Source organism: Arachis hypogaea, chromosome 11, assembly GCF_003086295.3.
Source record: "Arachis hypogaea cultivar Tifrunner chromosome 11, arahy.Tifrunner.gnm2.J5K5, whole genome shotgun sequence".
Lineage (NCBI taxonomy): Eukaryota > Viridiplantae > Streptophyta > Magnoliopsida > Fabales > Fabaceae > Arachis > Arachis hypogaea.
Window position 1 is genome coordinate 44,288,307 of NC_092046.1, and position 10,416 is coordinate 44,298,722.

Below are 10,416 nucleotides of genomic sequence, written 5' to 3' on the forward strand. Positions count from 1 at the left end.
TTGTTTCCAGTGTTCAAATTCTCTTGATCAGAATCTGTCTCCACATGACCTTCTTCAGGGGATCTTTCCGCCATCACTGGTTAATCTCTCAGGTCCCCGGCAACGGCGCCAATGTTACGGTGGGTAACCAGAGATTAGTGGGCCGGATGACGTTGGTTGGCCCAAACGCGTGAGGGAGGTGGCTATCGAGTGCACCTGAAACTCGGTGTTCCTCCGTCCGACTTGTGCGTGTGGAAGAATGGGGGGTGGTACCTGCAATGACACTCCAATGCCTAAGTTAGCAAGAGTGTGAGCAAGTTGAGAATGTATTGGGACTTAGTGATACCTGAGGGATGTCAGGGTATTTATAGTGGTGAACCAATAACCACCGCTGAAGTAGTGCCACCTTTTTAGGTGGATAACCGTTCCCATATCTTAAGGAGGTTAAGATATGGCTCCACGAAGTGGTTAGAGAGTTTCTAGGGGCAGTTACTCATTCGAATGAGTGTTATCTGTCAGCTAGCCCTCGTATCCGACTTCTTTGGAGCAGGTCGTGTTCAGTACCGACTTCTGGGGATGAAGGCTGGTACTGGGGGAGGGCCAACCCCTTTGGGTTGGGCTTCTTTGCTTGGATCCTGGGCCCTATTTATTGGGCCAGGGTATGAACAGATAATATATTCAACAATTTATTGAAAAAGAATATTAATATAATGAATAAAAAATAATTTAAAAAAATATTGTTTAAAGAATAAAGACGAATAAACCCTAACCAATTCGAATATAGAGAAATTAGACTCCTGTCCATTTTTTATTGTCAACATTGGTAGATAAAGATCTCCTCAACAAGCATAACGTGACAGCTCAACCATATAACGTGACATATCATCGTTTCGATAAGGATTTAACAGAAAAATACCTAAAAAATCATGTTGTGTCATAAAAATAAGAGATAAAGACCGAAGTAAAACATTTTTATTTTAAGGGATCGCATTGTCATTTTAAAAAATAGACAAAAATTAAATTAATAGTCTACTCTTTATATTATTCTACCATTATTCCTTTTTATTCTCAAATCATAAAACCTAATTTTCATGTCTATGTTCATCCAAGCAACAATAACGTTTCATTCCAGGTTGTAAGACAGCTCAATTTTTTAAAATTCAATTATAAGTTACTTAAGATTTATTTTATCTTTTTAAGATTTTAGTTTTAAAAACTATTTTATTAAAGATAATTAAAATTATAATTTAGGTAATAAAAAATAATAATTATTTTATATAATTTAATTTAAATAATTAAAATTTTATATAAAAAAATTAATTAGATTATTTCTAACTTTAAATTAGAGTAAGTTTAAAAATAACTAATTAGTAAGTTAATAAGTAAAAATACTTAAATTATTCTTATCCTTTTTATTTTATACTATACACATGCTAAGAAGAAAAAGAGAAAAAAAAATGAAAAAACAAAGACCGATAAGAGAAGTGAACACACGAGAGAGGAAAGGAAGGAGGAGGAGTGTGCAACGACTTCTCTTGTTACTGGTGCCATTGTGCTCGTTAGGAGCAACAATGGTGGATAAAATTTTCGTTGCTGCTATCACTGTTGAACTCAAAGTGGGTTGCCAGAGATGCTATCTTGCTACTCAAATACGTATTACCTTTGTCGTGCGGTGTAGCTCGTCGTCGGAAAAGAGAAACAGTTTCTATAACAATCCAGTTTTTTAGTAAAATAATTTTTAAAATTTTTCTGTTATTAGAACTTGCAAAATTCGATGATACAGTTTACTTTAGATTGATAGGTCGAATCCAAATCTACATAAAAAATAATAATATTTTATTATTAAAAAGTTAAAGTAACTCAAAAAGTCAAAAGTATCTTTTTGTATGATTATCGGGTCCAAAATTTAACTAGTAAGAATTTTTGTTGGTACTCTTTGTTCTAGTAAATTATGCCAAAATATTCTAAAAATATTTAGACTTGAGATAATTTATGATATTAGTATCATACACTCTATTATATGAGACAAGTGATTAGATAAAGTAAAAACATGTGCTTAGATTTCATGTTTTCTCACAAGAACACTTATTGGAAAAGAGAGAATTTTCATGTCTGTTAAGTTCATGCTTAATTTATGAAGAAACTAAGGTTCAACTTCAAATTCTATCCCGGTTAATCAATTTCTCTCTTTCTCCTCTTTACATCTATACCAATTTCTTTAAGATTTGTCAACAAATCTTTTCCTTTTTCCCTTTCAAAGTTTTGACCATGGAAGGTTAAACATGAATGATCCATTTTTTATCCTTTCTTGTTTAGGAGATATGTTCTACTATCTCCAAGAAGCAAGAATCACAACTTTCTGGTTTTTGTACCATGCAGCAGTAGTATAAAATATGACGTGTAGGCGTCACCTACGCGTATGCGTAGGAAGCAGAGAGGAGAAGGGACGCGTAAGTGTCAGCCACGTGTACGCGTGGATGCTTTTCGTGCCCTTGGGACAACACCTGCATGGTTCCATTACAACTCTCGGGTTTGGAACCATGCAGCAGCAGCAGCAGCATTCATGAAACTGAGGTGACGCGTAAGCGTCGGCCACGCTCACGCGTGGAAAGGCGAAAACCAAGATGACGTATACACGTCAGCTATGCGTACGCGTCAGGTGATTTGTGCCCTTGGCACCCCACCCGCATGGTTCCATTACAACTCTCGGGTTGTGGAACCATGCAGTAGCATTACCAGAATTGAGGCGTCGACGCGTACGCATCAATCATGCATACGCGTGACCCAACAGGTTTTTTAGTAAGGAACCGTCAGAACATTAAGGCACGCTAAACCAAGTATCTGACAACAAAACAAAATTAGTGAGATTTTAGAACATTAAGACATGCTGAAACACTAGTCAGTGATATCAGTTAAACCTATCAACAGTTCAGTGCAGTTAGAAATCACACCAGAACTATCTCCCAAGAAAAATGACCAGCATTTTGAGTAGCTATTCCTCTCTCAAAGCTTTGAATGGCATACGAGTCCTAACAGATATACATAGAAAAAAAGAATAGCAAGATAAATACTTGATTCAACTACGGTTTTCAATGAGTTGAAATAATATATTTTAAGGGATAGAGTAATGTCATTTGGCAAGGTAAACCTTCTCAAATCGATATAATAAAGAAATATATAAGCATAGCATGAAATATATTACACAACTTGCTCATCTCTTGTTATGACATGCTGATCTGCACAAACTCCCATGCCAAAGTCATTATAGGCATTCCAAAGGCCATCTTTGATCATACCATCAATGATCGTATCATGTCCATACCGAAACCTCTTCCTGTTTTACAAGTGCAATATATACAAGTGCAAAAAATGCAAGCAACTTAGTAGGTGAAACTAGGTGGGATAAAGTATCTACTGAAACACCATAAGAAAATCATTTGAACACGGCAGAAGTGTATAATTTTGACAATTCATGAATGAAAAGAAAATCTTGTTTCTATAATGTACTTATGCACATTTGACATGCTTTCCATACCATCAGCCACAACAACATCATTTACATGACAGCATAAAACACAAAAAGATCAAGTATTTGACTCCATAAGGGTAATGAAGTGAGGAAATACCTCAACAATGTATGGTAATCATCATGCCTGGGAGGTAAAGATCCCCAATTTTAGACTGCTGCCTTTCATCTTCAAAGTACTCAACATTTGATCTTCTCTCTCTGATTTCATCATGACTACATTGCCCTTTAGAGCCTTTCACAAAAGAATTTAGAAGCAAGAGTGACTAATTAGAAATTAGATATCATGACTTTGACACTTTATAATCATAAAAAATTAGACAGCAGCAAAGACAGGATACCTGACATGTTTGGCGCAACAGAAAACTAAAGACAGTTTTAACTGTTAAAACGATGAAATCAAATTCGTAGCAGAGCAGACCCTTTCAATATTTCCAGCTTTAGAGATCACTGCAAACTAAATCAAATGTATGAATTGCATTTAGAATACACAATACTAACAAATTTCATTTTCCTTAAAGATGAAAATCTAATATATGATCAAGGCAGCTAAACAAGTTATAGGATTGAAAGCCACAGCATATCACACATCTCTACATATTGCCTAAACTGCGGAAATCGAACACAAGCCTTAAAAATTTCTATAGTTACGATAAAATAGCATAAATAGATCACCTTTGAGCAAATTTTTCAACTTTAGTCGTAGCATCAGAAACAAAAGGATCACTCTCGGCATGCTTTCTGTCAAATCAAAGCTAAACCATTTTGTGAATGGATCACTCTCGAAACGCTTTCTGTCAAATCAATGCTAAACCATATTGTGAATAGGAAACGAGCAAACAAAAGAGTCATTATAATAAAATAAAAATCTCATATTTCACTAAAACAACACCATTGAGGTGCTCTAACTTAATTTTAATTAAAAGACTAAAAGTTTACAAATTGGTCAGCTCTTCTTCTATTGAAGGTTTAATATAAGCACATGGATGAACTCAGTAATTATTATAGAAACATTCATTTCTCGAAGATTCCTAAATAAGGACATTTTAGTCCATTGCCAATAGTAATGCTTTTCACCTATTAGTAACACTCAACTCCTCTTAAAAGAAGCTTCTTCTATATTACTCATGCTGCAACAACTTATAAATCATGCTTTGAATTATTAATTTATTCAGAAGTCAAGGAATAAGTTATATCATAACAACTGCAAGCAAATTGTACCACTTTGGCCAATGGCAACTATTTCCGCACCAAGAATAAATCCTTTAGTGTGTCTTACAACTATGCCAAGATGCTAATGCTATGCTATCTCAAATCTATAAAAGGATAATGTCATAGCCAATTCAACATGAACTATAACAACCAAAGGCATTTGGTTGAAAATGGAAAACATAGTTAAAACCACCAAGTACACTAGCAGAAATTTTTGCATAACTTTCAATGAATAAGGGGGAAAAATGATGCAGCACTAGTAATACTACTACTGTATTAACAATTCGGATTATCATAACAAGTACAAAATCAAACATAACGAAATCAGTAATCTACGCTAAAATTTCACACAGCAATAGTGCCCAAGCTAACCCATAACAATTAAAAAATATAGAACAAAAATGCATTCTAAAAGTAAAATTTTTTATCTCAGAAATGAATAAAAGACGCCACTTCCGGTCAAATTGAGCATAAGGGTATATGATAAGAAACATTCTAAAAAAGATGCTTGCAAATCACACAGCGAAAACCAAAAAGGAAAGAACTTGAAGAAGAAGGAGGATACTTGACAAAAATTGAGAGCTAATCATAGTATATGGTTTATTAAGCTAATCTAACTGGATTGTGTTTAGCCTCTATCAACTCTCAGCAATTCTAAAAACAGTAATAGGGCTGCACTTATTAGACATAGCTAAATTTCTCATGCAATAAGTGGATGATTAATAAGTTTAAGTTGATATGATACCTTTAAGTCCAAGTCACTGCTTCCTACTATATCAAGAATCACAATTTCTTATCCATTAATATTGATTGGGAGCTTTGAATTAGACCTTTTAACTCCTTCACATTTTCCTTCCTTATCATAAAAAACAATTCACTGCAAATCAAGAGCAAGTATAAATCTAAAATTTAACACAAGAAAGTGAATAAGATTGATACAAATATCTGATTCTTCAAAATTTGCTTCTCATAACTATTTTTAGAATATCCTAAGATTGTCTTTTTTACTCTAAAAATTAAGAGGAATACTTTTCAAATAAGCACAATTCTCAGAGTTTCTATTATACGTTAGTGTCACATTAAAGTTTCAAAATACTTACATTCCCTTAACATTAGGAAAGTTGATATCTCCAACAGGTAGGAAAATTCCAATAAAGTTTCACAAACTAATCGTTTTTCCATCATTCTTTCCTATCCATATCAAAGAGGAAAATATCAGTGTGAAAGTGGAATTACTATGAAACCTGTAATAAAGACCAAAGAGTGAATCACAGATCATAGAAGAAAAATTGGTAGAACTCAAAACTATACAATTTGTTACTATTATATTCTAATTCCAATTTCTCTGAGTCCCTCGCAACAGCAAATTTGAAATCCTATGATATTTGCACAATTAACACAAGTATTCACAAAGATCAGCATTAGCATCTTCAAATTTGAAAGCTAAAACACTCAAAATTGCTGACAAATAAAATTGAAAGAGTGAGAAAGAGAGAGAGAGAGAGACGAGAATTGCCGAACATTTTCGCAAACATCGCCGGAATTGGAGGAGATACAAAGAGGGAGGAGCTTGGAGAGCAAGAGCTCAAGCTTGGAATTTTGCAGAGAGCCAAACAAGCGAGCATACAGTCAAGAAGCTCCTCAACCTTCACGTTGAACTTCCTTGTCGCCATTGATGATGCTTTTGAAGATGAAAGTGCTGCCGGTTCCGCCATATTCTCGTTTCGTCCTTGGCGTATGACCTTGGAGATAGGAACGTAAATCACGACATCGATCTGAGACAAAGGAAGAAATGAAGATAGCCGCGTGGATCTGAGGCGGAGAATGAAAACAGGAACAACGATGCAGTTAAATGATGGACGATTGTCGGCGATAACAAGGTCTGCGACGGTGCTCGGCGATGGAGGGAAGTGCTTGAGGTTGTGCAGTTGTGGAATTTCTCTCTTTTGGTCATTACTTAGGGTGGGAGAGTTGTTTACTGTGTGATCTCTACTTGGCAAGTAATTGGAGAAGAACATTGAAATAAAACAAAATAAAAATTCAGCGGCAATAACAGTAATTGCCGTTATTGATGGAAAAAAAAGTAGAATTAAAAATAAAAAGAAAGTATTAATTTATTGGCAATACCAATAATTGCTATTATAAAATGTAGTAATAATGGCAAATATATAATTGTCACTAAAATATAATTTAAATAAAATTAATAGTAACTATTGTGTTATGGCCACTAAAAATTTGTCGATAAAATTAATTTTTTTGGTAGTGTATGAAAAAAAATAAAATACATTAGGAGAGAAGGCCTAAAAGATTTAACAATGGAAGTTAGGGGCAAAAAAATTATTATTAAAAATATAGAAACACAGATGATGCACCCAAAAAAAAAAAGAGTGAGAGAATAAAAGTGGTATGAGTGTAGAGACTAAATAGATAAAAAAAAAGAGTGAGAGAATAAAAGTGGTATGAGTGTAGAGACTAAATAGATAATATAGTGGAGATTGGTGTAAAAAGCAAGCAAGAATGTAATTAAAGGAAGTTATGGGATAAAAATATAAATATAGAAAGCTTAGAGACAAAAACATAATTTTGTAAAAAATTCGGTACAAAAATGTAATTAGAATAAAGTTTAGGGGAAATTAGTAATGTCAGTAAAGTACAAGACTAAAATTGAAATTATAATAAAATATAGGGATAAGAACAGAATTATGATAAATATTAGGGATAAAAGAGTAATTTTACTAGGGATGGCAATTTTTTCTGGTGGGACGGGTATCTGCAGGAATTTACCCATCAGAGAACATACTTTGGGGGCCCTTTTTCACTCCTGGGGACAAGGATAGAGACCCGCAAAATAAACGGAGCATGGGCAAAGAGCGAGGTCCCTGCCTTGTGGAGACCCGTATAATTTTCTCATATAAGAAATGTCAAAAATACCATATATATATATATATATATATATATATATATATATATATGTATGTATGTATGTATGTATGTATGTATGTATGTATGTATGTATGTATGTATGTATGTATGTATGTATGTATGTATGTATGTATGTATGTATGTATGTATGTATGTATGTATGTATGTATGTATGTATGTATGTATGTATGTATGTGTTAGGATTTGGTTGAATTAGTCCCACATTGCTTAGGATAGCAAATGGAGTGGGTGGCCTAGGCTATAAATATGAGGCTAAGTTCTCCATTTGTTTTTGCACCAGTCAGAAACACTTTAAGCTTGTATCTGATTTTTCTTTTCCTCTGTACTCTTTATTAGAGAGTGTTGTGAGGTGTAGTTAGATATTTGCTTTGAGAGAGTGTGGGTGTACTGGGGTGCCGGTGAGAGAAAGAAGTCTATGTGTTGTAACAATTTTAACATAGTGATATTCTCTGGTTGTCATTTGACAACGGCCGTGGTTTTTTCTCCGGTAATTGGAGTTTCCACGTTAAATTCTTGTGTTGTGATTGTGTCTATTTTATTTCTCTGTCAAAGGTGTTTTCTCAAGGGGGAATGGTGTATTATTCCGAACAAGTGGTATCAAGAGCTTCGGTTTGGTGGGATTTATTCTTAGTATGCTCTGTGGTTGCAGCCTAGTCTGACCTTCCACATCAGAAAAGAATTTTGTCCTATGGCTTGAGGTTGATCTTTGGTTGTTGTTGTTGTTGCTGGAAGGCAGTGTGACACTGTGAGAGTACAGTTTGGAAAGGTTCTGGCTAAGGAAAGACTTGGTATTTAAGTGTGTCCATTGTGACCCACCTCTCTTTCCTGGGGACCTTTCATAGTGCACGGTTGAGTTATACTATTCCAGTATACGGTTGCAACAATGTCAGGATATTCAAGTGCTGTGAAGCTTGAAATAGAGAAATTTGATGGAAGAATCAATTTTGGCTTGTGGCAAATACAAGTCAAGGATGTGTTGATACAATTAGGTTTGCACAAGGCGTTGAAGGAGAAGATCTCTGGTTGCTCTCTCTATGAGAGAAGATGATGTTCTCTAGAAGACAAGAAGTATCCTCATGGTATTACCGCACTGCCATGGATAAGGATGAGTTGTGGCAATCGGGTCCACAATTGCACACGGGCATTGGTTGGCGTTGAGATGCAAGGTGTGTTGCGAAGTTAGGTCGATGGCTGAAGAACTTCCAGGAAAAGCCAATTTGGAAGTTGCACCATGAATTTTCAGCAAGGTTTCGATCTGTACCAAGGTGAAATGCTTGGAGTTGTCTAATTTCAAGTGAGTATACTTTCATGGTGGAGTATGATAGTTCTCTGAACTATGATTGTCGGTATAGACAATGGCAGCAAAGAATTGTCGGTGTTGACAATGGAAGCTGAAGATGTGTGACTATTTCAATCAAGGTGGAGATTGTTAGGATTTGGTTGAATTAGTCCCACATTGCTTAGGATAGCAAATGGAGTGGGTGGCCTAGGCTATAAATATGAGGCTAAGTTCTCCATTTGTTTTTGCACCAGTCAGAAACACTTTAAGCTTGTATCTGATTTTTCTTTTCCTCTGTACTCTTTATTAGAGAGTGTTGTGAGGTGTAGTTAGATATTTGCTTTGAGAGAGTGTGGGTGTACTGGGGTGCTGGTGAGAGAAAGAAGTCTATGTGTTGTAACAATTTTCACATAGTGATATTCTCTGGTTGTCATTTGACAACGGCCGTGGTTTTTTCTCCGGTAATTGGAGTTTCCACGTTAAATTCTTGTGTTGTGATTGTGTCTATTTTATTTCTCTGTCAAAGGTATTTTCTCAAGGGGAAATGGTGTATTATTCCCAACAGTATGTATATCAGTGAGAACCCTAAATCCCTAACCCCCTTCTTCTATGCCGTCACTCGCTTCAGATTCTCCCCCTCTCCTTCTCCCTCTCCTCTCCACCAGACCGCTACCTTCCGCCACTCTCACCGTTGTTCACCAAACTGCCATCCACATCTCCTCTCACTGCTTCCACCTCTCACTCTCAAGGTCATTGCAAGGAGCTTGAACCGTCGCCGTTTTCGTCTTCGACTTCGTGTCTTTATCTTTGTCTTTGTCTTCGTCTTCGAAAGAGGTAGAATCTTTGCAAGGAGCTTGAAGTGTCGCTGTCTTTGTCTTCGGCCTCGCGTTGCCATATTCATCTTCGGGAGAGGCAGACTGTCACGAGGAGATTGAAGAGTTGCCGACTTCGTCTTCGGCAGAGGCAGTCTAGTCTCCGTCGTCGCCTCCGTCTTTGGCAAAGGTATTTTTTGTCCAAAATATATTTTTTTATTTTATTTTTTTTATTTTAAAAAATTGATTTATTTACTACTATAAATAAATACCGTTCTATTTTTTTTTAAATCTACTTTTGTTTTTTATGAAGGTGAAGTTGTCTACAGAAGATCTATTGGATTTTAATGGTTGATGCTTGGTTTGTGTGGTAAACAGTTTTAAGATTAGTTTAAATTTTGTTTATGGATTAGTGATGACTGGATGTAAATAGGTGTTTGATGTGGCTGGTGGATTAATTTGGTGTGTGGTTGTGTTTGGCTGAAGTGGATTTTATGTTGGATGAATGAATCTGAAAGTTTTTATGATTTGGATATTTTTTGGTATTTAATTGATTTAGTTTGGGTACGATTTGTGAATTTAGGTTGAATGTTGCTGGTGACTGAGATTCTGATTGTAATTGTAATTGTAATAAATTTATTTTAGTTTTAAAAGAATCCGCGGAG

At 35.3% G+C, this 10,416-nt stretch overlaps 1 long non-coding RNA gene across 8 annotated transcripts; it reads right to left on the minus strand.

Moving 5' to 3' along the window:
* Nucleotides 1–2,012: 2,012 nt before the first annotated feature.
* Nucleotides 2,013–6,852, minus strand: LOC140176352 (uncharacterized). 8 transcript variants are annotated; one of them, XR_011867528.1, is made up of 9 exons: nucleotides 6,239–6,769; nucleotides 5,818–5,908; nucleotides 5,463–5,594; nucleotides 4,181–4,246; nucleotides 3,847–3,962; nucleotides 3,606–3,740; nucleotides 3,187–3,313; nucleotides 2,931–3,008; nucleotides 2,013–2,820 (listed from the first exon to the last, which is right to left on the minus strand). It is a non-coding gene; the product is annotated as an uncharacterized lncRNA (long non-coding RNA). The 8 variants fall into 8 exon arrangements; XR_011867523.1 differs by lacking the exon at nucleotides 2,013–2,820 and having other exon boundaries at nucleotides 2,822–3,008; nucleotides 4,181–4,299; XR_011867522.1 differs by lacking the exons at nucleotides 2,013–2,820; nucleotides 2,931–3,008 and having other exon boundaries at nucleotides 3,038–3,313; nucleotides 4,181–4,313; nucleotides 6,239–6,852.
* Nucleotides 6,853–10,416: the final 3,564 nt, after the last annotated feature.